The sequence below is a fragment of the Manacus vitellinus genome, unplaced genomic scaffold (genome assembly GCF_001715985.3).
Source record: "Manacus vitellinus isolate BGI_N305 unplaced genomic scaffold, ASM171598v3 scaffold_25_pilon, whole genome shotgun sequence".
NCBI lineage: Eukaryota > Metazoa > Chordata > Aves > Passeriformes > Pipridae > Manacus > Manacus vitellinus.
The window spans coordinates 1,089,560-1,114,171 of NW_021939882.1; the positions used below are offsets into that span (position 1 = coordinate 1,089,560).

A 24,612-nucleotide genomic window follows, 5' to 3' on the forward strand; every position below is an offset into this window, starting at 1 on the left:
AGGAAAGCAAGAAGGATTATCCTTCCAAAAAGGCCTTGCCCAAAGAGTTCCTCAGGCAATACACTCTCTCTGTGTTTCCCTGTGAACTGTACAATCCCTACATTTCCCACAATTCAAAAAAGCAACAAAGGAACCTCTTTGGTAGGGTTTTGCTGTGGCCAACCCTTTGGTCTTGTACAGCCACGAGTAGTCTCTTGCTCTGCAGAAAGTGGACATCTCTTCAGGTGGTGCTACTTTTAGTCTTCCCAATAAATAAATTATTCCTTGAGAACTAGGTGTGATGTAAATCACTAAAGAAGTCCAGTTCTTCTCTTTGGCAGACAAATGGGATAACTCCACAAAGGAGTTGCCCCTGCAGCATCTCCTGCAATGTGATGGTTGATTAATTGTCTTCACATTCTGTGTTGGTTTATGCTGTTTTAGTGATAAAAGACTTTTCGTTCCACAAAAAATGGAAAATGAAACATTGCCAGTTGCATGTGATGTAACAGTTCTTGATGAACTTGCAGCTGTTGTGTCTGGTGTCAGAGCCCGGCACAATCTGTGGAGGTGGAAGATGGGGGGGAAAGAGGTGAGATACAGGATGATGACATCATTTTTAGCTTAATGAAACACACTGATTGTAAAGATTTCAGTCACTGCCAGGCTGCTCTGCTTTGGAGGATCCTGTGTGCCCGGGATGCACTCTCAGGGTCTGAAATACAGACTTGGCTTCTGTGTCCCTGATACTAATTCCACACATAATGAAAACTTCTTAATTAGACCTGTTCCACAGGAGCACTTACTCTCTACTTAGGCAATGAGTTTTCTGTAAGTAAAAGTGTAGTACAATAATTGTGATGCATGATGGGCGTGTTTAGATAACCCTCCTATTATTTTAGGAAGTGCAGTACTTCAAAGAAAACTTATCCCAAGGTGTCCCTTAAACTTTTCTTTTGTGTTACCCTCTGGATTACTCTCCTATCTCCTTCCTTTGATATGTTAATCCAGTCATTTTTCCTACCAGAGCTCACTGCTCCTCTTTTTTTTCTTTTTTTTTTCTTTTTTTTAGCTGTAATTTAATTTTGTGGAGAGTCAGTGCTTATCAGTCTTGTTTTGCTATTTGACAATTTCAGTGACCATTTTTATTCTTTGAAATGAAAGTATACATACTGTTCTGACTGACTTTTGTGTTTACTAGTCCATTATGTTACCATTTCTTAACAGTTTATCTTTGTTCTTTTTGAAACAGCAGCACTGGTTTTTTACTTGGTTTGAGTTTGAGCTGTTTGGATCTTATGATGCTTCAGCATAATTAAGAATCTCCTGATCCCAGAGGGTTTTGACAGGCTCTCTTTTAGGCACATACTTGCTAACTTTGAAACTTTAACCAAGATTAGTCAAATTTACCCCCAGTTCATGAAAACTTGACTCCTGTGGGAAACAAATGCTTGTTAAATTTGAAGCATGGCCACAAATGAAGCCTTTAGCATTAGGTGCTTCTGCTTCTTAGCCAAATGCGTCACCTGTCAGATTTCACCAAAACTTGTGCAGCATATGAGATCTGACTGGTTTTTCATCAGCTATACAGCAAATGGTAATGAATTAATTTACAACTCATTATTTAAGCCCTTTGAGCGATAGCTTTAAATATCCATCTACTGTTGTCTGAAAAATTAAGCACGCAGCTCTGCCACCCGCGCGCAGTCCGGATGATGCGGATTCTGCAGGGCTGTGGTTGCCTCATACTGAATTGTAAAAATCTAATTCTTTATCCCTTTCTTACTCAGCAGAAGGCTGATAAACCAGATTTGGTTTTTTCGTGCTTCAAATTTAGCAAAAGTCATATGGTTTAGCAGGAGCTTAATTATATTTATTGACAAGTTCAGTCAGCTTTTCCAGTGCTTTTTTCCCCTCATGGCACTGCAGAAACATGGTGGCAGTGCAGCTGAAAATATCCCTGCTCACTTCCTTCCTAGCAGACAATGTGCCCTTATAATTACGATGGTGCCAATGCACTAATATAATAAAGCTTTAGTGACCAAAGAAGAGGGGAGGAGGGAAAGCCCAAGTTTAGAAGTTCATTGACCTGTGGCCTTTCATGTCACTGCAGTGATCTCAGTGAGGTGCTGATGGCTGGGGACTTGAAGGGTTTGTGTAGTCACAGTGGTGACTGAAGTGTAGCACGTTAAATCAGCTTTAGTGGATACCAGTGCCAGTCTGTCCATCAGCGTGGAGTCACCTCCCCTGGCTCTCTGCAGGTTTGTTTTCATGGTGTTGGTGGCATTTACCTTGCTCTGTATTATTTTACTGATTTTGATCTTTACTGTTAGGGTGGTGAGGCCCTGGCACAGGTTGCCCAGAGAAGCTGTGGCTACCCCATCCCTGGAAGTGTGCAAGGCCAGGTTGGATGGGGCTTGAGCAACCTGGGATAGTGTTAGATGTCCCTGCCCACAGCAGGGGACTTGGAACTAGGTGATCTTTAAGGTTGGTCCTTTCCAACTCAAACCATTCTGGGATTATATGGTTCTATAATACTCATGTATTTAACAATACTTTCCAGCTTGTTAGAACTGTACTGTGTCTTTGCCTCTGGGCACTTGAATAGCAATTGACAGTATCAGTATGTAATGAGGTACTCTATATTGGTTGAAAGAGAAAGTCCTTCTTTTCCAGTTATGTGTCTAAATAACATCAAATGAAATTCAAACCTCTTGGGTTATTGGGGTTTTTTCCCCCACTCTTGTACTTTGTCTTGGAGTGAGTGAATCTTGGTGTCCAGGGATTATCACTCATGCTGATGGAATTGGGTGTCTGTGGTGCGTCAGTGCAGAAATTCTCCACTGAATATCTCTTTGTAAAACTGACTCACCATCAGAAGCCAAAGTTGGACAATCCCTGAGCTCTGGGAATATCTTGCCCTTGCTGAACCACATCTTTTTGGCTGGAGCTAGCTCCAGGAACCAGCTGTATTCAAAGGCAGGGAAAGTTTGCATCTGGAGGTGGATTTCAAGTCTTATCTATGCTTGATTTTTTTTCCCAACTCCTCCATAAGCTATGCTATGCGACTGAGCAGTTGCTCTGACAGGCAAGACAGAGATTTTGTAATTAGGAGCCTTCCATCATATGGTGTCCCTGCTGCGTTTCATTGCCAGCTGTCTTCCCGGGGCTGAGGAAGCTTTGCCTTTACCATGCTTCACACAGCATTAAACTGTGTAGAAAAGGCTAAATATTGTAGGCCAGATGCTGCTTTCCCTTTGCCTTTTATCAGCCTAGAGAGTAATTTCACTCCTGGAATGGCTCTTTGCTCGTGTTAACTGGTGCATGTCTGCAAGAGGCTCCTGCTCCTCCTTGGTCCTCCTGGTCCTCTGGCACAGGGAGGACTGTTGCAGAGGATTGTTTCCTCTGTGAGCTGACTGTGTGGGACCACCTTTCCTTTTTAATTTTTATATCTTTTGGTGAACTTCATTCCAGTTGCATTACAAAGGCAGGCAGAATATGTATCGTATTTTTTCTTTTATTTTACTTTTTTTAATAATACTTTTTAAGAAATCCTTAAAACAGGAATGGCAATATCTTTTGTCATCATTTACTGAGACTGGAGCTAACCTCTCTAGTTATTTATGTAATAAAACTGAAGCTTTCTGAGGTGTCCACAACAGCAAGAGCATTCTTTGAAGTTGAGCTCCTCCTCTCCATTTCCTTCTCCATTTCTATTTGGAGTTGCTTCTTACCCACTTTTATCCTGCGAGGGAGGAATTTTTTGAGCCTGAAATGAAGAAGCAGCCCCTAAGGGGACTTTAATACAGAGAGGTTACAACTCAGACAATAATTTGGGTCAATTTAAATGGCATGTGGGTGTGGGTTTAAATAAATAGCTTTAACCTTTAGCTTACTGATGGAACTGAAAATAGACACAGGGTTGGGCACATTGGAAGAAATGTACCATTGCTGCCAGCATTACTTTGAATAAATAGATCTCTCTTCAGAGCTGTCAAACCAGCACCTTTGCCAGTAAGAAGTAATAACATATTTCTTCTTTTTCTTTTTTTACCCAACAGCCAAGTCTAAAAAAAAGCTCTTACCTTTTTTTTGTGTGTGTGTTTTTCTTTTCACAGACCTGAACTTTGCAGTTCTCTTTTATCAGCGGGACTTTTAATAACATTCATAGTCTTCGTAATTATTTAATTACCCAGTTACATCTGTATGTAGACTTTCCCTAACCAGTTATATCCTAAAGGCAAGAATTAGAGCACATGTTGATCTTTACTCAATGTTTGCCCTGTTTCAGCCAGGAACTCTGTGAACTGCTTTTTTCCCCCGCCTATTATTTGTGGCTCAAGAACTAGAGAACATCTTATGGAATTATTTACTTAGTTTAAAGGCCAGAACATGGTGGATATGCTTTAGCTTAGTAATAGTCTTCTGTAGTCTGAGCTCTATCACCACAGTTGCCCAGATAGTAGATGAGAACTAGGTATGAGCTCCTGTACCTTGCATCTACAGGAGGAGAGTAAAATTACCAGCAGAACTCCTAAGCTCACATACAAACATGTACCCAGTGAAGAAATATGAACTTCATCATTATTTTAAGCTCCTACCAATATGAAAATCTCATCCAGAGTATTGTGATGAGAAGTACGTATGTGGCAGCTGCTCAAGGTTGTTCACAAAGAGTTGATTTAAAATCAAAATTTGCAGTTAGTTGGTAGAAAGGAAAGAGCAAGTCGTTCCTTTTCTGAGGGGACTTAAAACCCCTTTTGAAAATCAAATAAAACAAAGAACTGCACAAAGCAAATGTTATGGAATAATTCTGTCATTATGTATCAAAGCTGATGGATGATGCTGTGGCACTAAATAGCAGCATTGTAAATGTTTGTTGCATCCTGCAGCCTCAACCCAGTCAAGCAGCTGAGAGCCCTTGCTCTTCAAAGCTGGAGCTGCATTTTCATTGCAAAGGCCAGTAGCATTAGCAGCAGTGCATGTCTCCCACCCTTGGTAATGATGGAGCCCAGCAGCGCGGAAATTGCCTCGATAAATAAGATGGTGATAAAGAACTACCAACTTAAGATCTCGTAAAGGCAGTGAGATTTCTTGGTGGAGTACAAAGCTATTTTCAGCTGCTGATTTGCTCCTGTAGCATAAATGTAGGCATGATAAAATATGCAGATAATGTTTCATAGTAACCATCTGATATCTAATAATGGCAAAGAAAAACAGAGTCGTAAGTTTGGTGTGGGCTGCAGTTTTAGTACCGTTTCCTTCTGCAGGTTGTTACTACTGGCTATACCTGCTGAGTAGCAGATAAATGATTGCAAAGCATGCCAAGGACAAATAAATGCATTTTCACCTTTTATGTTTGCATAGATTGTTACCCCCTTACAAACAGGTTGCAGCTCTATGTTCTGTAAAACACACTGCAGTGTCGACCCTACGTAACTGCGTCACACCATGACAGGATGAAGCTCTGTGGGAAGATGTTTTGGCATACATTTCCATAATGAAACACCTTAAATTTGCTTATGCAAAACAGATTGGAAGTGATTCACTAATGTGTGAGCAAATTTTGCAAGGAACCTTTTAGAAGAGCAGCACACTGGCCGTGATCTTGTGATATTTTGTGGGTATGGGAGGAGCTGTGGAGTTGCCAAGGCAGGGGGACAAACTGTGACAAGGTGCCACTAGGGACAAAAAACTCAAGAGCTGAAGTCCAAAGGGCTGGACCTGATTTCACAGCACTGAGACCATTCAACATGCAATGGTAAGGACTGAAAGGGAGATGCTTGAGAGAGGTAGAGAAATTCTTTCTTTTCAGGTTATCTGGTGAATCAAGATGAGGAGGAAAATAGACCAGGTGGTTTAGTAGTTGTGCAACTGTTTGCAAAGGTTTGTCAAACCCTTCCCTGAAGCATCTGCTTTTGCTACTGTCTGATTCCAGTTTATGGTCTAAACAGAGCACTTGTCTGATCTGCTATGGCAAATTACAAATTCTAAATATCATATAACATAATCCATAAGGACACAGTGATATCCCCTTTAAGGTGTTTAACTTCCAGGCCCTGGGCACTTTCGTAGTTTTACTTGCATCCCTTTGAGACTTCTGTACTGCTTGTCAGTGGAGTATTCAAGGATCTGTACAACTAGGGAATACTGGCTACAGTGAGCACTGAAGCCAACCAGTGTGTTATCTTCATCCGTAATTCTTGTATTAAAAGTGGTCACAGTCTGTGTTCTCTTGGTAACAGCAATATTAAACATGCCCCCAGATCTGTGTGCACGTGCACAGGTGTGTACATGCAGGGAACAGTCTGCTGTCTGTGTGCACAGATGGAGGGCAGTTTGATATGTGACATGGGCAAGTGTGAATTTTCAGTTATCTGTGGGGAGTATCAATGCATGTGTCTTGTGTGTGTAGCTGTAATGAGTTAGCACAAACAGCAGAAAGGTGATATTGCAGAATGCCCTTGGGGGGAGTGGTACACCCTGCAGTGACAAAACCTGTCCTGGCTACACCACCTGATGTGCAGAAATCATCAACCACTTGCCCTCTGACACTGAGAGCTGGGTTGGGATGGGAAGGGTGAATGTTGGTTATTCATGTAACAATTTGTGTTAAGTAAGCACTTTCCTGTTCCTTCCTTTTGATCTTTTTAGATACCCTAATTATGAATACAGTCTTGACAAGGATGATAAAGGGCCTCAGGGGTTATAAAACAGGAGGTGAGGTTAAGAAAATTATTTTTATATTCATTAGAATAGAAGAGATTAAGAGGGGTCATGGCCAAGGTGTACAAAATCCAAAAGGTATTGAAGACAACATGATGCCACCAGAATATTCAAGAGAGAAACTGTGAAAATGGGGTAAGTGGAGAGCAGCTGAAATTTTGATTGAAGTTGGTTGTGGGACATTTTTGCAAGGGTATTGCTCTTGATGAGGAAAATAACTTATGCTTATCAGTGGGCTATAGGGAGACAACTTAGGACACAGATACACTGATGGTCAGAAGTACAGGATATATCATGTATCTTCTTTTTTAAGTGTCTGCACAGGTTGGGTTTGGGCAGAGGGTACTGGATTAACAGAAAGATTGACCTTTGAACTTTTTTGGGATATAAGCTGGAGTGCAAAATGTTGGGAGAGGAAAAACCCCACACATTCATATTAAAGATGCTTTGTGTGAATTTATTATTTAAAAAACAGTGCTGCAGAGCTGAGGCTTTTGGGGACTCTACTGCACAAAGACTAGATAATTTCAGGGCAGTAGCACAGCAAAGAAACAAGACCTCTGATTAGTTCTTTATCCTGTGTGCCCCTGTTTCCCACTGCCAGGACAGCACCAGGAGCTTTTCAGTAATGTGTGATAGTACAAACCTGACAAACCAAAGATATGTGGCCAAGAACACCACCAGTTGTGCAGCTACACAGGCTAAAATCAAAAGGACCTTGAGGCAAAGTCAGTTAGAGCTATAAAGGGTTTTGAGATGACTTACAAAAGCACTGGAAGTAAGAAGAAGGGAAAAGTCCATCAGGAAGAAAGGGAAGCAAATAAATGGACTAGACAGAGAAGACAGAAATACCAAATGCCATTATTTTGTGCTGCACTTCACAGAAAGGTTAATAACTGTGTCAGATCTGTAACAGCATTCCCTTTAACAAGGGGTTACGAGCAAAAGCAAGAACAAGATAAGGAGTATTTAGGTAAGTGTGATATATTTGGGTCAGTGTGGCCTTATAAAACGTAGCCACCAAAGTATTTACAACTCTCAGAAGCTTATGGAGAATAGGGCAATTGTCAGAATTCCGAAAGAAGGCAAACACAGTGCCTGTCATCGAAGAGGACACTACAAGGGAAACAGGTTTTTAGTTATCCAGAAAGATACAGAGCAAATTATTGAACTGACCTCTGAGCACATACCTATGAGCAGCACATAATAACTGACATGCTTTAAGCACAAACTAACCTAATTTCCTTCTCTGTTTGACTAATACAAAAGAGAGGAGGAAAACAGAAGCACTTTGTCTGGAGCCATGAGTCTGATGCTTGTGTAAGCACCATGTTCTCATATCTGAGAGAAAGCTGAGCTCAGACTTGTGGCTGTCAAAATCTTTGATCAGTGGATCAGTAGATCTGTTTTAGCAGACCTGCATATTCCCAGGTAGCAAGGATTTCACTGCCCAACAACTAGCACTGGCTATACACCTGGCTTTAATGAAATCTAAGTGCAGTTTATTAATATTTAACTCAAATGTTATTGGACATTTTAACCATGGGGTGTGGGAAGTATCTGCATTAATGAATTACATTAGTTGTTTGAATGGTGGACCAGAAAGTACATTTCCCAAGTGTGGATGAGCCACAGTCATTAAAAACCCAAACCAGCTGTACATACAGAATTGCTGTATGGAGACCACTGATTCAGGAGAGCTCAGGGGATGTTGCTGTGGACCCTGAATGGGGGAGTGTCAAACAGAAGCTGCAGTGACCTGGTGTTCCCACACAGTATAGATGACACTGGAGGGAAGCAACTAACCCAAGACTAGTACCATTAATGTTAGTCTGGGGTTTACTGTGCTGAGAAAATGCTGCAGCTTTACTGAATGGAAGTAACCTGGGAAGGTCAGACAGACAGTACTGGCACGTTGGGGACTATTTCAGAGCAGCTGCTTAAAACTGAGTTATGGCTTCTTGCTACCAGACTCAAAGGTGTGCAAGCAGGGAGAGAGTTGCCTTGATAACAGAAGCAAAATTTCAAAATCTGTATGATGTGGAGGGATTTGCACACTGGTAAATCCAGTTGTGGTCCTGATTTAGAAAAACAGTGAAGCATCTGCTTAACTTTTTCTGACAGGTTTTACAGGTGCTAAAAGCTCTTCCCTGAATGAATTGCTTTGCTGAATTGAGACCCAATCAAGCATATGCTTGTGTTAGGGAAAGGATATATGCAGTGCATAAATTCTCTGAAGGGAGTGGGGAATATACATTAGGATATTTTTAAATACCTATTTTTATAAATGCTTTCTCTGAATAAAAAATGTGTATATGGCAGCATACTCCTCTTTGCTCTCTCTCCACCATCCCTTTCCCCAGTGTATTTACTATGAAAGAGCTTTGCCGTGGGCAATAGCCTGTACTGCAGTGGAGTATCACATATGGAAACCTTATCTAACATCATGCAAAAGTGTGATAGGTGGGTGGAGGATGGGAAGGTAGAGGTAAACCTTTAAAAAGTTTTCTTAAAGATAATTCTTTTTAAACACTCCTCAGGCTTTTCCATAGAGATTGCAGAGTAGGCATTCCAGCACTTTAGGCAAGCACTGGATTTATGTTCTGTAATAAATGTACCCATAGGGTGCTGCATTGTTGTAATCGTAGTGAATGACAGTAAAATTAGGAGAATTAATAATAACCCAGCTGGAATAATTTAGCACTGTGATAACTAAACTCTAACCTAATACTCAGCGTCCTGGCAGAACTATTTACGAAGCACATGGGATGTGAGAGTCTGAGGGGAATCTTCTATAGAAAACAGAGAAACCCTAATCACAAACAAATGCCATAGCATGTCATTAAGAGGATTAAGTGGCTTGAAATTGATGTCTAAGGCATTTTGGTTGATTGTTGCTAAAAATACCACATGCTTGACAATTATCTTCTGTTTGCCCTCCTCTCTCCTGCTAGTTGTCTGTCACACAGTATTATTCTTGTTTACCACCCCTACCTCATACCAGGGTGAGGTTTGCTGCTTCGTGCCAGACCTGATCTGGAATTTGCAGTCTGATGTGTTGGCACTGGTTGGTGCCAAACCATAAATACCTTGATAATAGCAAGGGAGAGGCCAGGTTCAGCATACACTGGGCTGAAACCAAAATGGAACAGCACAAAACTTCTAGAGTTAACATTAGCTCATTCTGTAGCATTTTAAATAAAAAGACTCAGGTTTCAGTTTCAAATATTTCATACATTGGAGTTAATAAAGTTCTAAAAAATTTTAACTTTGGGTGAAGCATTGTACAAATAAATGAGTTTTATATAGACTTGAACTCATAATAGCTTTCTGAATTATTAATATTTCTGACAGTTTGACCTTTGGACTAAGTAACAAATTTTTAAAGTTAGAAAAACTTCCTCCTCTGCCCTGCTTAGTGAATCTTTGCTATTATCTCATTGAACTGTGCTTTGTTGAAAGGAAGATGCAATTTAGGGAAGTCAGATATTTCTGAGACAAAGCCTTAAAAGTGGTGTCATTGTATCTCAGTCTGGACATGGAGCCAGAGGTAAGAGCCTTCATGTCCAACCTGCAGCAACCTGCCATGCAGTCTCCATGATGTTTTGCATGTGTATATGGAATAGCCCCAGCTTCAACCTGATTTAACAATCTCACCTGAAATATCAGCCCATGTCATTTTGGGGGCATTGAATTAAACTGTCAAAAAATCTGTCTTCAACATCACGGGTTGAATGTGGATGTTAGTAAATTCTTCTGGCTCTTGCCACTTCTGTGTCTTGTACCTATACTGTGCTGTGTTTCTTTTGTATTTAGAGAAAATTGGCACTGAGAGATACTGGCATGTCTGCTCTGTTAGCAAAAGGATCAATGTCCTGCATAATTTTATAAAAGGCAAAGATCTGTTGTATTGTGATGGGAGCTGCATGTGGACAAAGAAGTTTTGGGGTTTGTTTTTTTTCCCTTCCTCTTCATCAATTTTATAATAATAATATCATCAACAACAGCAATAATAATTAAAACAACTGTATGTCCTGCATGCAGCCTTCTGCATCTCATCTTCTGAGATGTTGATATTTAAAGCCAGATGATTTTTTCCCCAAAACAGAGGTTCACACCTTCCACATTGCTGGGCTTCAGACAGGAGCAGAGGATTTGCAGGAAAAAAATTAAGGACAGCAAAGTTTTAAACTGTGGTTCAACCCGTTCCTTCTCACATGAGATGCCAAATCCACTGACCTACTGCCTCTCTTTCATGAATGCCTCTGTCTTTCCTTTGCAGTATTATTACAGCATGATTGGAAGTTTAGACTGTAATCTGGACCTAACCATCCTGTTTTGAGGACACCCATGTAAATAAATATTGAACATCCTAGTCAGTGTCTCCGTGAGCGCTGTCTCAGGGCTGGCTCTTTTATTTGGATTATCTTGTGCACTCTGCAGACCAGTTAGTAGTAGACCTCAGTCAAAGAGGACTTTCACCCAAGCCTGAGGAAAACTGAAGGTGACAGCAGTGCTTCCTGTCTCCTGCTAATGGCCGTGTTGCTGCAGCTCTTTAGTAATCCCGTCACCTGCTGGGAAAGTCATGTATTTAAGGAACATAAGCAGGAAAGGATGGTATCTGCTTGGTGCTGGGCTTGAAAGACATTGCCAAATGGAATTAGAATTTGTGTCTAGACAGCAGTGAAAATTAGCCTTTCATCATACATCAAGGTAATATACAAATTGTTCTGTAAGCATTAGTAACTTAATTGTATTACTTTGAGGATGCATGCATAAATAAACATTGAATATATTTGTTATCTTGCAAATGGAAATGAAGCTAAAATATTAGTGAGGGTGGAGATTCCTCACTAATATGTGTTTCATAACAGCTCTGCTATTGTGACTGTGAGCTGGATTATTTTGAGTTACTGTTTCCCTTTTCAGTTGATTTAACCCAGTGTAATCCCACATTCAGGGAGAGTTTGGATGACCAGGCAAGATGCAATCTTCATAAATTATTACAGACCAGTGAAAGTTCATCATTCTGCATAAAGGATTTTGAGGGCAGAACAGTAAAGGAACTTACTCTAAGTCACAACTGGCATATTTATAAAGGAAAAAATAAAATCTTTTGAAAGTACTATATGTAACAGACTATAAATGGCAGAAGTTTAGTTGTATATCAGAGGAATCTATTAAACACGCACAACCTGCTGGGAGATACTTCAGTATCACTCCTGTATAAATCAGTTCATAAACTCGTTTTTAATTTTTTGGCAGACTTACGAAGCCAATTACTCTGGTAATAAATATTCAGCTTTAATGGGCAAGTAAATAATTAATGTTATTGCCTTTGTAAATTTAGCTTTTCAGTTATAAATTAACATAATTAAAATAGTAATGTTTCAGTACGCATTTAACCAACCAAATCTAAATCAAGCAATTAAACTGTAGGTTTTTCACATCAAATGAGTTGAGTTTATAATGATACAAACTGTGGGCATAAATTTGTTTTTCATGGTCAGATTCATTATAAAAACATGAAGGAAAATATTCTGTAGTGGGTGTAATCAAGTATATTGTTTGAACAACCATTAATATATACTTTAACTACTTTTTGTTGTCCTTCCACAGTGAAATAGGAAGGGAAAAGCATCAGTCTCTGACACTGCAGTAATTGCCTGTGTATAATTGTAATGGCCACTGTAAAATGGTTGTGACATCTCTTTGTTGTATTGATTGGATAACCACAATGCACAGTATGGATCTGAAAAGGTAAAAATTACTCTGTAGTCATTAACTTTTGCAGACTCCAGTCTGACTTACACAAGCTGAGAATTTGATCATCCGCTTTCCTTTTCTACTTACTGTTTCAGATTTTTTGTGATGGGCATATGCCATCCTCCCATGTCAGCCTTCAAGCTTAGTGAGCAATCAGAGCAGTAGTGCTTTTCTTCATAAAAACAGATGACTTAGTGGAAACATGTAGCTATTTGCACTCTGAATGCGGGTCAGAGCTGGTGAAATTCAGCCCTTTCAGTAGCTGTTCCCGAAGAGCAGAGCATGTGGCTGTAACTTCAGGTTGGATCAAGACTTCGGGAGGTTGCATCAAAATTTCTGAATTTGCTTGTGAGAGACAGTTAAGGAGTGTCTGAAACCATATGACTTCTGAAGCTCAGAAGCTTCAGGAACACCAGGCTATATGAACTTGGACCTTTCTCTATTAGTTTTTAACTGGGAGTTTCACAAGAGCATTTCAGTTTGTACGAGTGGTGTCCGTTTGTGACTCTTAAAAAGACTAGTCTTCATTAGAAATGGGAAGAACTCAGAAGAAGTGACTTATGTTCATGTACAGACACACAGATAGAAACTTGAAGTGTGAAAATTTGGGTCTGGTCAGAGAAGTCCTGAAAACTCCTACTGAAAAGCCAGAGCTGTAGACATTTATAGTCTTGCAGCCTTCACAGATTATAATTTATCATGGGCTGAGCAGTCTATTTATAGCTGTTCAAAATGTTTCTAAGAACAGTGTTTTGCAAACTGCCAAAGGTTTACAGATTTGTAATGAGAAGAGTTCCTCGATGCACAGGCTTGCCCACATCCAAACCTGCTCATTGACATTTCTACAAGCTGTGATTTCAAAGTCCTTTCATGTCCCCGAAACCCATGGGCAAATTTATCCCTGGTAAAAGCCCGCTGAAATCAGTGAAGTTACACCAGAAATAAATTCAGGTCAATTAATTTTATTTTGGTGGTGTTCAAAGTGTTTGCAGTGCTATGCAGATAGATAGCTATAGGCTTTTTTCCAGTATCCAATTGTTTAAGCTTTAGTGGTTAAAAAAAAAACCCAAACAACCTTTGAGCTGAATTTTTGCTAATTGGCTAAATACATGCAGAACTGCAGTATGGTTTTGACAAAGATATTATTTTGGGTTTTAGAAGGACTTTAGAAAGAGTCAAAGCACTCTAAACTTTTATGCACGGTATTTGTGGGTTCATATTTCCAAAGAGATTTTAATTGAACACAATTACTTGCTGCCATAATGAACTGTGAGTGGGAGAGTGGGGATCCAACCACCTGGTGGCACAGGCAGTTGTTATGTGAGCACTGCTCTGTGTGTCAGTGTGCATCTGTAAAAGATCAGTGATAAGGCCAATTTCTATCTCAAATGCTGCCCTATTAGGAATAGTTTTAATCTGTATTTCATTATTGCACTTTGGCCGTGTCTAGATTTAGGTGGGGTCTGCGCATGTCTTCTTTGCCCATGATGACTAAATGAGCCTTTTCATCTCATGCCAAGCTCTACCTGGGTTTAGTGACATATTTCTGGCTGGGGTCTGCTAATCATGGGCTCCAAATGGAGTTGGCAGTCTTGAGCCGTGTCTGACAAGAATCAGCTTATCTTGTAACGGGGTTATTCTAAACTCCCTTGCATTTGATAGTCCCCTTTTAGCTGCTTTGCTTTTCAGCACAAGTCGAAAGATTGCTCTGAGCACCTGAGACTGAAGCAGTTCAGACACTTGTTGTTCAGGCTGGCTCTGCTGGGTGCTGTATTTCTGCTCTGTTCCCTAGGATTTACAGCACACCAAGGAAAGCAGCCTTTACCAACAGGAACAGTGTGACGCTGCTTTATTTTATGGGTGCAGTATTTCAGATAGTTTGCTGACTTTCTGTAAAAGTCCAACAAACCTGCTCTCTCCGAGAGCAGACAGCAGGAGGTGTTTGCGTGGGTGAACTCAAGATCTTGCTCATGTGGAGTCTGAAAAGAGATGTGTGTGTGTGCATTCAGAAAGGGGAGATGACGTTAGGGAAGTCCTGATTTGCAATTGCAAATGCATTGGTGGCTGTGGACCAAAAGGCAAACTTCTGGGGCTTTTTATTATTGTTATGGTCCTTTTTAACTTGCTTCAGCTTCCTCCAAACTCCTGACACTTCTCCTAGGAAGCTCCTCCATGATGCTGTGCCAGGCCCCAGCATGATCTCTTCTGTGTTCTCCTGCTCTGTCCTTTGTGTGCTGGTGACTGAAATTAAAGCACTTAAAGGCTCTAGAGTTTTACCAGACTTTTATGCTGGTTACCAGCTCTAGTTCAGTTTATTTTTCTCCAAATCTATGATCCATGTAGGAAAAATGACATTTCAGAGGTTGGTGTTTTTCAGGTGTCATTGAATTTGATATACTTTCCAGGCTAATGTATCAGGTGTCTGCACTGAGAGCAGTGCCTTTCTGTGTCATTCATAGGCTTTGTTGACTCCTACCTTTCCCCTGGGTTGTAAGAGTGTAAAAGTAGAGATGTGGGTGTGAATTCCAGAGTGACAGCACATTGTATATAATTTATCCAAACTTTTTGAAGCTTGCAAAATTACTAAACCCAATTGTTTTTCCAAATACAACTGAAGTCGGGTTAAAGCATCATAGGAGAATCATGTTTTAGACTCTCAGGAAATGCAATAGAGATTGAAGCTATGTTTGGCTTTTAAAATCAAAAGTTTGAAAATAATAACCTGAATTTATAATGGAAAACCCTGCTAAGATTCTGGCTTGACAGCTGACTGACAGCTGTGTGTCCTCAAGGTGCCAGAGAATCCAATATACTTGTATTTTCTCTAGCATTGGGTATACCAGCTTATCCCAATATGTTCCACAAAGATAAACAATAACATTACATAGTTAAATAACTTTAGAGATAAGTAACTTAAGCAAAGGACAAAAGGCTTGCTTAGCAATGACATTTAACAGTAGATGGAGGTGTATATGCATTTAGTTATTAATTTTCCAACAGAAAATAAGTTACAAGTGGCAGTAACACAAAGCAGAGTATCTGTGAGCAGTGACAGATTAGGGCAGCAAAGGCATTTTGACCTGTCTTAATGCAGGCAAGTCATAAAGCTCACTGATTCCAGTGAGAGTAGAGTGCAGCCAGTGCCAGAAATGTTGGGAAGTTTTAGCTGAAGTGTTCAAAGAGTGAGTCCCTGAACCAAAATAAACAAACTAACAGAAAGTTAAATTAAAAAAAAAAAAGGCATAAGGAAGGTAAAAGCATATCTGAAGAAGATTCAGAGAAGTCAGTTTTGGGTGACAAAATACAAATGCACTGAGTTCAAATGAGATTAAAGTTAATAGTGGTCAAGTTAATACCTTTGATACAGAGAAAGAGAAGTAGAGTGTATGTATAAAAAGCTTATACTCTAATGTCCTGATCCTGTAATAGGATCCATTTATGTGCTATCAGCTGTGGTAAAGAGATCCAAAGGTATTTGAACCTTCCCATAATGAACAGTGCTCTTCATCCTGGAATGTACCTGAATTATAGAATATAGAAAATACATCCCAGAATAGTCTGTGTGCTTGCTTTGCATGAGTAGAAGTTTATTGTGGGATGGCTCAAAAAATGTTTTTTCTCTAGTTAGTGTAATTTATTATGCATTGTTGCACATACTGATAAATTTTGTTTTCCTTGTGCTGGGATTTTCATAGCACATTCCACCTCTGTGATGCTGTGGTTGCAGAGCGGAGCCCTAGCCTTGGGAACACCCTGGCAGAGGTGTGCAAATATGTGAGCCACAGGAGTAGAACTGAGGCTGAAAAAGAGATAATCTGTCCAAACTTCTGCAAAACAGCTGACCCTGGCTCAGTGAAAAGGGGATAACAAGATAAGGGAAAAGAAAGGCATGGACTTTGCCTTACCACTGAGTTAAGGACTCTGCCATCCTAAATTTGGAAATGAAGCTTTTTAATGAGTTTGGAAACAAGTTACTGCTGATGCAATGCACTTGGGGCCAGAGGAACACGCTTCAAATTTGCAAAGAAGAAACCTGACAGAGCCAGTTACTCCCCACTCAGTGTGAAAGTAAGGCTTGTAGTCTGACTGTGGTACTAAGATGAGTGATGGGATTGTTTTCTAGTTAGATTCCCATTTTGAGTTTGAATAAGAGGAAATCCAGTTAGATATTGTTCTATCAACAAAGGTTGTATCACACAGTTGCCTCTGGTACAAACCTGTCAGCTCTTGTTGGGAGAAATGGGTTCATTTCTTTACTTGATTATTTTGATGATCTGACCAGTTAAGTGCAAGCTGTTTGCTATTCACTCTCTCCTAAATCTGGGAAGTGAGTCGAGCATTGCATCCCCCCTCACCACCACCCTGAAATGTGCTTCCAACCCTTTGAAAGCATTATTTGACAAGGACATATGCATTGCAATAACTTCATCATTGCTTTCAATTGAACTGACAGAAGAAACAATAATCTCATGAAAGAGCTTCAGTACAAGGGCAGATGTAAACGTCTGAGTCTAAGGAGCCCAAGAGATCTTATTTTATAGTCTAACCAGACTGTAGTAGTAAGAGTAATAATAATAAAAACACTTAATAGTATAATGCAGTCTTGGCAGCTGGAGAGTTAGACAGTAGCCTGCAACTTAATGCTTTTGAACTTGAGAAGCAGCTTTGGTTAAAACATGCCTGCTGAAGGAAGGAGCTTATATTATTTGAAATTGGGCGTATTTCCACTGCACTTCTTGGATTCATTTCAGAAAGTATTTACTCGTGTGCAACAGCAGCAAAACCTGTGCAGCATTTTCTAACCCACCAAGATATTAATTACACTCTTGAACCTCATAATGTAACATTGATACTATTATGATGGGAATATTTCCTACAACAAGCATGATTAACCACTTATTTCCTTTCTCATGGATACTGTTAGTTTGTACTTGGATGACAAAAAACAACACTGATCTTCAGCGACATCACAGTATTCCATTATATTAATCTCAGTCAATGTATTCTTTATTTTATTACTGCCTGCATTCTTTGATTGAATTAATTTCCCACCCCACCACAAGCCCCCACCAAGTTTCTGATCGTGGATGTTATCATTTGAATTGTAGTTCTATTTCACTATTTATTTTGTTGGCAGGGAAGGGAAAAAAAAAAAGCCTCGAAACAGCTGAGTGCCAGTAGTGCTGGAGACTTCTGTTTTATTTATGTTTTGTACTGAGCCATCGTGAATGATGAAGCATGTCTGGGGCACGGCTGTGGGCAACACTCTAAGTGTTATAGTTGGAAAGGTGCCAAAGTTGCATTGCTTCCAATTTTTTACCATTAGCCTTTCGGAAGAAGGGATTCGAAGTCTCATTTTGTTCCCTTCTTCACCAGTGTCACCTTTACACTAAATTAATGTGAGATCTTTACCAGAGATGGAGCTGACAGGATGAGCTGTTGATCCCACGGCATTCTTGATGTGGCAGGAGCGGAGGAACAGATCGTATAAACTGCAGAAGCTGGCTTCCCTCGGGAAGGGGGCTGTGAGGAGCCAGGGGCATCCTCTGAGGTAACAGAGTACCCCTGCTTTTTGTGGTGGGACTGTGCTTAAGCCATTCTGTCCTGGAGCTCAGTAGGAAACAGTGAGCTTGATCCAGAGGATATGGCAAAAAGCGGCAGTTGTTCCCTTCTCAGCTGTAAGGGGACTTGTGTCCGAGACTGTAATTAGAAAGTATACCTGCTAATGAATTGGTATAATCTCCTGCTGTGTTCAGAGCCTGCTGTGGGATCTTTTTTCCTGCACTTGCAGAGGCGGGTGACCTTGTTAAATACTTAGCAGAAAAATGTGTTTTCCCTTGCTTGTTTCACAGCCTTTCTTCTGGCTCTACCAATGGACCTCCTCTCTATTAGTTGAAAATATTTACCCAAGTTTAGTTTTAGAGAAAAAGGGAAGTTAGGAGACTATACATGAACACGTTCCGTGTACCTGAATGTGTCATACACATCTACATGAATGCACACACATGTGGAATTCTGATTTCTTAAGGGCCACACTAGGAGTAAAAATAAAAGAAATTTAACAGTTTGGCAAGGAGTTACGGTTTCAATTATTTTTAAGTAATCAGCCTCTTTAAATATTTAATCTTTTCTGTGCCCAACTAATTTATTCAATTGCAGTTAGGTACGTTGTAATTAATTTTTGATGAGACAAGTTAATACTAATTTGAATATCTACTACACTGCAATATTTGCTTGCAAATATGTTGTTTAGCTTCTAGATACCTCTTTTTGCCCTTGATGAAGTTGCATGTGCTCACCAATATTGTCATATGTAGCCACAAGGTCCAAGCTGCACCTTAAGCTGTGTGACACACCAATATGAGGATGAGTGTGCTGGGTCAGAGAGGAGCCCAGATGGCTCCTGTCCTCACCCCAACAGTGATTAATGGCTGATGCCTAAAGACAAGTATAAAAACAAAGATATAGCAAGGCTTCCTGCGATGAGCCTCCCAGACTTCATTGATTTGTGGTCTGGAAACGTCTCAGGATAGAAATGGTGTCTTCAGATTTAATATTTGATCTTATTTGTTACATCAAAAGTATATGGTTATTTTGTATAATTCATGCTTTCCATCAGTAAAGGACTGAGACTCCTCCAAGGGAAATACCCTCTTTTTACTGGAAAAATGTCTTGCCTGCCTTTTCCGATTAATGAGAACATTCATATGCCAGCTTTTGTGACTGGAAGACTGATCTGATACTACTTAACTATGTTAACTGAATGTAAAAATCTGAAGTGGGATAATGAAAGTAATTTGCAGTTTGTCAGTGGTTCCCTCCACGTGTCTGATCGAAGACTAGTGGGGGAACACAACTTAGAAACATCACAACAAAATTGTGGAATTTCTTGTGCATGGGGCACTTCTGTAAGTTCAGACTTGGTTTTGTTTCAAATAAAAACAGTGCTGGCTCCTGTAGCAGCTGCAGACTGAAATGGATGGGGTTTTATCAGGGATCATAGAATCATAGACTGGTTTAAATTGGAAGTGACCTTAAACTCCCCTGGCACCTTTCACTAGACCAAGTTTCTCCAAACCCTATCCAACCTGGCCTTTAACACTTCCAGGAACGGGGCATCCACAAGCTCTCTGGGCTACCTGTTCTCACTCTGCAGTTCTGGGGCAGTCCTGGGGCTCTGAGCATGGGGAGTTGCTCCATCAGCCCACCATGACCTGGGCCTTTTTCACCCTTCAGGATGGCTGCTCACTAGAGCTGCCCAGAGCCAAGGAGGTCTGAGAAGCATCTCAGGAGCTCTGTGAAGGGTTCTCCAGGTTCCTTGACTGTGAGAGGAAAACCAATTGGACAGTGACCACCAATTCAGTAGTGGCTCACTGAGTGTGAAGGGTTTTTTCTGCAAAATCAGGCAAGTTTGGGCAACAGAACTGGTATACTTTTTTTTTTTGTCTCATTTTTTCCATTGGAAAATTCTGAGCCAACACAAATTATAGCTCATGAGGGTTTTCTTGCATTTATATTTTGTGGCCTTCTACTTTACTCTGTAGCTGACTAGGATGGTCCCTGGCCTACCTCCCTTCCTCTGTATTTGTGTGATACACATCATCAGTGTGCAGGAAGCACGTTGCATTCAGGCTGGAGCATCTGCACTGCACTGCTAACTGGAAACCTGGCCAATAATTTAATTTTATTATGTTACCCCCATCTCTGTTGTACCATGAAAGATGGGAATGGTGCGTTTCGTCATGATTAAAGTTGTTTTCCCCTCCATGTCCACACCTCCCATTACTTCTCATCCTTCACATTATGCATATTCATAGTACTCTGTGCTTTCAGTCTGGATCAGGCAACCACTTGGCAGCACCAAGGAAGAGGGTGGCTTTGTTTTTGTCTTCTCCAAGAGCTGGAAGTGCATGCTCCTGCCTGTTCTGTAGTTTATGGTGCACCCAGCAGTGCAGGAATTGGGAAGGTACAAGAACTCTATGTGCATACATAGCAGCATATTAAGGCAACTTGCCAACTTCTTACCATAGAGATTTGCCTCCAGTGAGCATTGGCCAGCTGTACGTCCAAGACCTTGTCTTTTCCAATCTGAGACCAGGCTCCTGCACTCAGCTTGCTGTAATGATGTAGTCCTGCTACTCAGCTCAGCTGATGCTGTGGTTAATGCACAAAAATGTAGTACTGATTTTCTTTGTGACTATTCTGCGTTACAATTTACGAGTTGAAATGAAAAAGTAATTGTAGCTGTCGTCTCCAGAGATAAAATCCCTTAAAAGCAGTAGAATTAGGTCTTGCTGCTGCCTGCAGATCAAACTACTGCAGCATCAGCCATTTCTGTACCCATAAGTCATTCAGCAGCCTTTTCAGCTGGCAGTCCGATTTTTCATGGTTAGCCTAGAAGAGGACAGGAACTGTGAAGGTCCACTTTTGTCCTTCATATCTGAATTCAAGAGAGGCAGAAAGTCTGCAAATGTGTACCAAGAAATGCAGGACTGGGGTCTGCCACCGTGACTCCTGCTGTGGGTGTCTCACAAGCTGTTCCACTTGTAGAGCCTTTGGGTGTGTATGTAACATAAACCACTTAATATGAGTTCCAGCAAAGTAATTAGTGGTAAATAAAGCGAATGTATTTGATGGTTCTGATCTGTGTGACCATACTTGCTATGTGGATTTTTGGTAAAAAAGCGAAAAAAAAATGTATGTTTGTGTGTATGTATATAAAGGCAACTTTATATGGTATGATTTATATGATGGTAACTTTTGATATGCACAGTTTCACGTACTGATTACTGAAATCTTCCTTCTTGCAAGCCCAAAAGCTAATGTGTTTTCCAGATAGGTATAACCTGTTCAGGGGTTCAGGATTTTTTGTGAAGATGGAATGGGATTTTGTGGTATTTTGAGCTGCCACAGGCTTTTTCCTGTATATCTCTTATTTTATTCCTTGTACTTTTTTTTGCATTCCTAGGCAAAGTTAGAGTGTGTTCACGGCTGCTGAGTTAATCCTAGGAGGGAACCTCTGAGTTTGATTTAAGGGCACAAACCGCATAGTCTGGGTGTACCTGACCGAGGGTGGTCAGATCCTGCTCTTTCCTCAGTCCTCACCTGTTTTGTGCTGCTGTGCCTGGTTTTGCTTCACAGGCTGTGTTATCTGGCTGGGGGAAGGATGCTCCTTTGACTGTTTTCCGATATGCCAAGGATTAGGGATGAATATTCGAACTTCTCAGTGCCTCTCCGGGGCAGCACTGCTGCCAAGTGATCGTCTCCATTGCTTTCTTCTCACCTGGGTGTCTGCAGTGAGGCTCCCACATCTGTGTTCAGTGCCAGGATCTGACCTCTTGAAAACACTGAGCACATTTAGCAGTGACAGTGAGCTAGAAAACATGGTGGTGCTGAGCCCCCTGGGCCCAGAAAACTCCAGGACATTCACCTGTCTTGACAATTGCACTGGAGGCAGAGCACTGGCAACTGCTGTGTGTTGGGTGGACACTCCCCACTTCCCATCTGCTGTAAACTCCTAAGCTTTGAATTCCTTGAGTAAGAGCCGTTTTAATGTGCAAAGTATTAAGACTGAGGTGATGTCTCTGCTTTTAATATGAAAGTCCTGTTATTCTTCAGAAATGCTATTATGAATTAAAATATTCCCTATGGGAGAAGTACATTACTTACTTTTGTATTATGATATTGGACTGGAATAAAAAGCAGCCAGGCTGTCATTCATTTCCTGGTCTAGGGACACTGTAAAAGTACTGTAAAGCAAGAATAACTTTGCACCACAGTTCTTGAATTCAATGATTGCCCTCTGAAGGTGCCACACATGATGGATTGTCACAGGCTTTCTGTCCTGCCTTGACATTTCATTCCTATCCAGTGTTGTCTTGTGTTCTGCTCTGAATCTGCCAAACAACTGACCCTAGAATAAAATGCCACACCTTCTTCTCTTCCCCTTTTTTTGAGCAGCGTCTTCTGCAGCTGAGGCTCTGAAATACTGGAGGACACCGCATCTTCCTCAGGGACACAGGCAAAGGAGAGCTGGAGCCTCTGGGGGGCTCGGAAAGGAATTGCAGTTGGTGGTCACCTGAGGAGCTTACCTTCACACCAATGTTGCTCTGAAACAAGTTGTGTCCAACATTCAGGTTTGGTAAGGTATGTATTTTTTCCCCTGCTTTTTAATTTTTGCTCTTTTCTGAATGACTACATATGCGGAAAACAGAACATTAGCAGCCTTTGTGTTTATTGCTGTGCACATGCCATGCTTGCACTGCATCTGTAAATAACCTTTGCTCTCCCTGAATTTGGAAAGTGTTCATCAGGACTGAAGTGTTTTTATGATCTTGGGCTTGAGGGGATGCATGTTTATATTAAGTGCCCTATTGAACAAAATGCTTGCTGGTGGGTGTGTGTTACTGTTGGTGGAGTATAATTGGTGATAGGCATCCATGTTTTGAAAGTCCTACTTGTTGTGTTTCACAAATGTCTGCAGTTCTGAGGGTCAGAGATGAAAAAAAAATAAAATGAAGTGGCCCATTTGTAATTCATCCCTGTGCTTTCCTTTTCTTGTTGTTTGCCAAGGATAGAAATACCACTACCAATTTCTTGTATAATTGTATGTCCCCTTTTTCGTGGGGCATTTAAAAGTTTTGCCAGTGTGGAGGTTCTGATATCCACACAAATTGCCTTGGCTATGCTGAAACTGTAGCAAGGCAATATGCAACTATCTTTTAGCAGTAAATTGAAGGCCAGGACTTTGAGAATGTATTGTTGATGAAGATGGTGCTATATAAGCTCTTATGGTAATGCAGTCTCTGGTTCTACAGCTTCTTTTTTCTAGGTCAAGTTATTTCTGTGAAGGTAAAGTTTCCTGAATTAAAACAAACAAATTTAAAGCAATGATTCCTAGATCTTAATAGAATGGTATCAGATGATACTATCCTTTTTCATTTAACACATGGATATTGACTTCTCTTATATGACTGATCCAGCAGTATAATCTCATTGAGAAAAGTACAGCAGCAATGTAACACCTGCACTTGATGTTAGTGGAGTAGGGGAGAGAACAAGTCAAGACTTTCTTAAAAACCTCTAAGAAAACATGATGCATCCAAGTGAGTGTGCATAAGTTCTCCTGCTTTTCATCTTGGTTGCACCAGTCATGTTACCTCTGGAAATTGTAGGCTCAAACTCTCACGCTTCAGCAGAGCTCTGACTGTCTCCAGCGATTGCAAGGAAAAGTTGGAGGGAATAGCTTAAATTAGGTGCTTAACTTTTAAATGTTGAGGGTCAAGAAAGGTCTGTTCCAACCACAGCATATGCTGTTAATTTGTACAGGCATTTCAGGAAAACAACACAGTTGTCAAGGAGAGGTTCCCATTATTAACCCACGGCACTGCTGGCAAGAGTTGTCTCTCTGCTCCAGCAGCACCTGGTTTCTAGAAGAGGAGGCTGCTAAATGTTGCTCTTGCCTTCATTATCCTCTTCACTTTTGTTTATTTCCAAGCTACTGTTCCTGTGATTAAAACACTTAAAAGGGAAGGTTGTAGGAGAGGTATTTCATAATTAAGAGAACTGCTTGACTCTTTCAGAGAAAAATTTTGCACTGCTCTAATGTAGAAATCACAGCAGTTTTGTTTATTCTTTGTTCAGGTTTGAGATTTTTAAGTTGAAACATGTAAATCTTCCTGGCAATGAGGATGTGTGTTCTACTGGGTAGGCAAGGGTTGCCAGGGCGGGTGAGGATCTGCTCCAGAGATGTTGGTTGCAGTGTGATGGTGGTGCTGCCCTTACTTTGGGCAGGATGGTGGTTAGATGAGCTCACTACATCCTTTCCATTGGAGTCAGTCCATTTCTCAGTCTAAGGTTCACATGTCAGTCTGCAGCATGAGGTTGTGCAGAACTTTGCAGAACCTCACAGTTTCAGAGGACAAAGAGCATTTTCTATATAATTGATTTACTATTATTTAGGCATTAAACGCTAGGTTGGACTTCGGTCATTTTACTTTGTGACTGTCAGATCTAAAAACTTGACTCTTATTTAAGGGAAGCTCACATTTATGGCAACTTCATCTTTAAGGAAGAACATTGCAGATTGAGAAGGTTGTGCTTCAGTATAAAGGTTTGGCCAAACTCTTGTTCACTGAAGTA

At 40.7% G+C, this 24,612-nt stretch overlaps 1 protein-coding gene across 3 annotated transcripts in view; it reads left to right on the forward strand.

The window, feature by feature from the left end:
- Window positions 1–24,612, forward strand: part of SGCD (sarcoglycan delta) — a 321,287-nt gene that overhangs the window by 99,262 nt on the left and 197,413 nt on the right. For all 3 annotated transcript variants that reach the window (XM_029960163.1, XM_008931808.3, XM_029960164.1), the window contains exon 2: window positions 22,432–22,617. The gene's annotated coding sequence lies outside the window, so the exon portion shown is untranslated. The remainder of the gene's footprint in view (window positions 1–22,431; window positions 22,618–24,612) is intronic.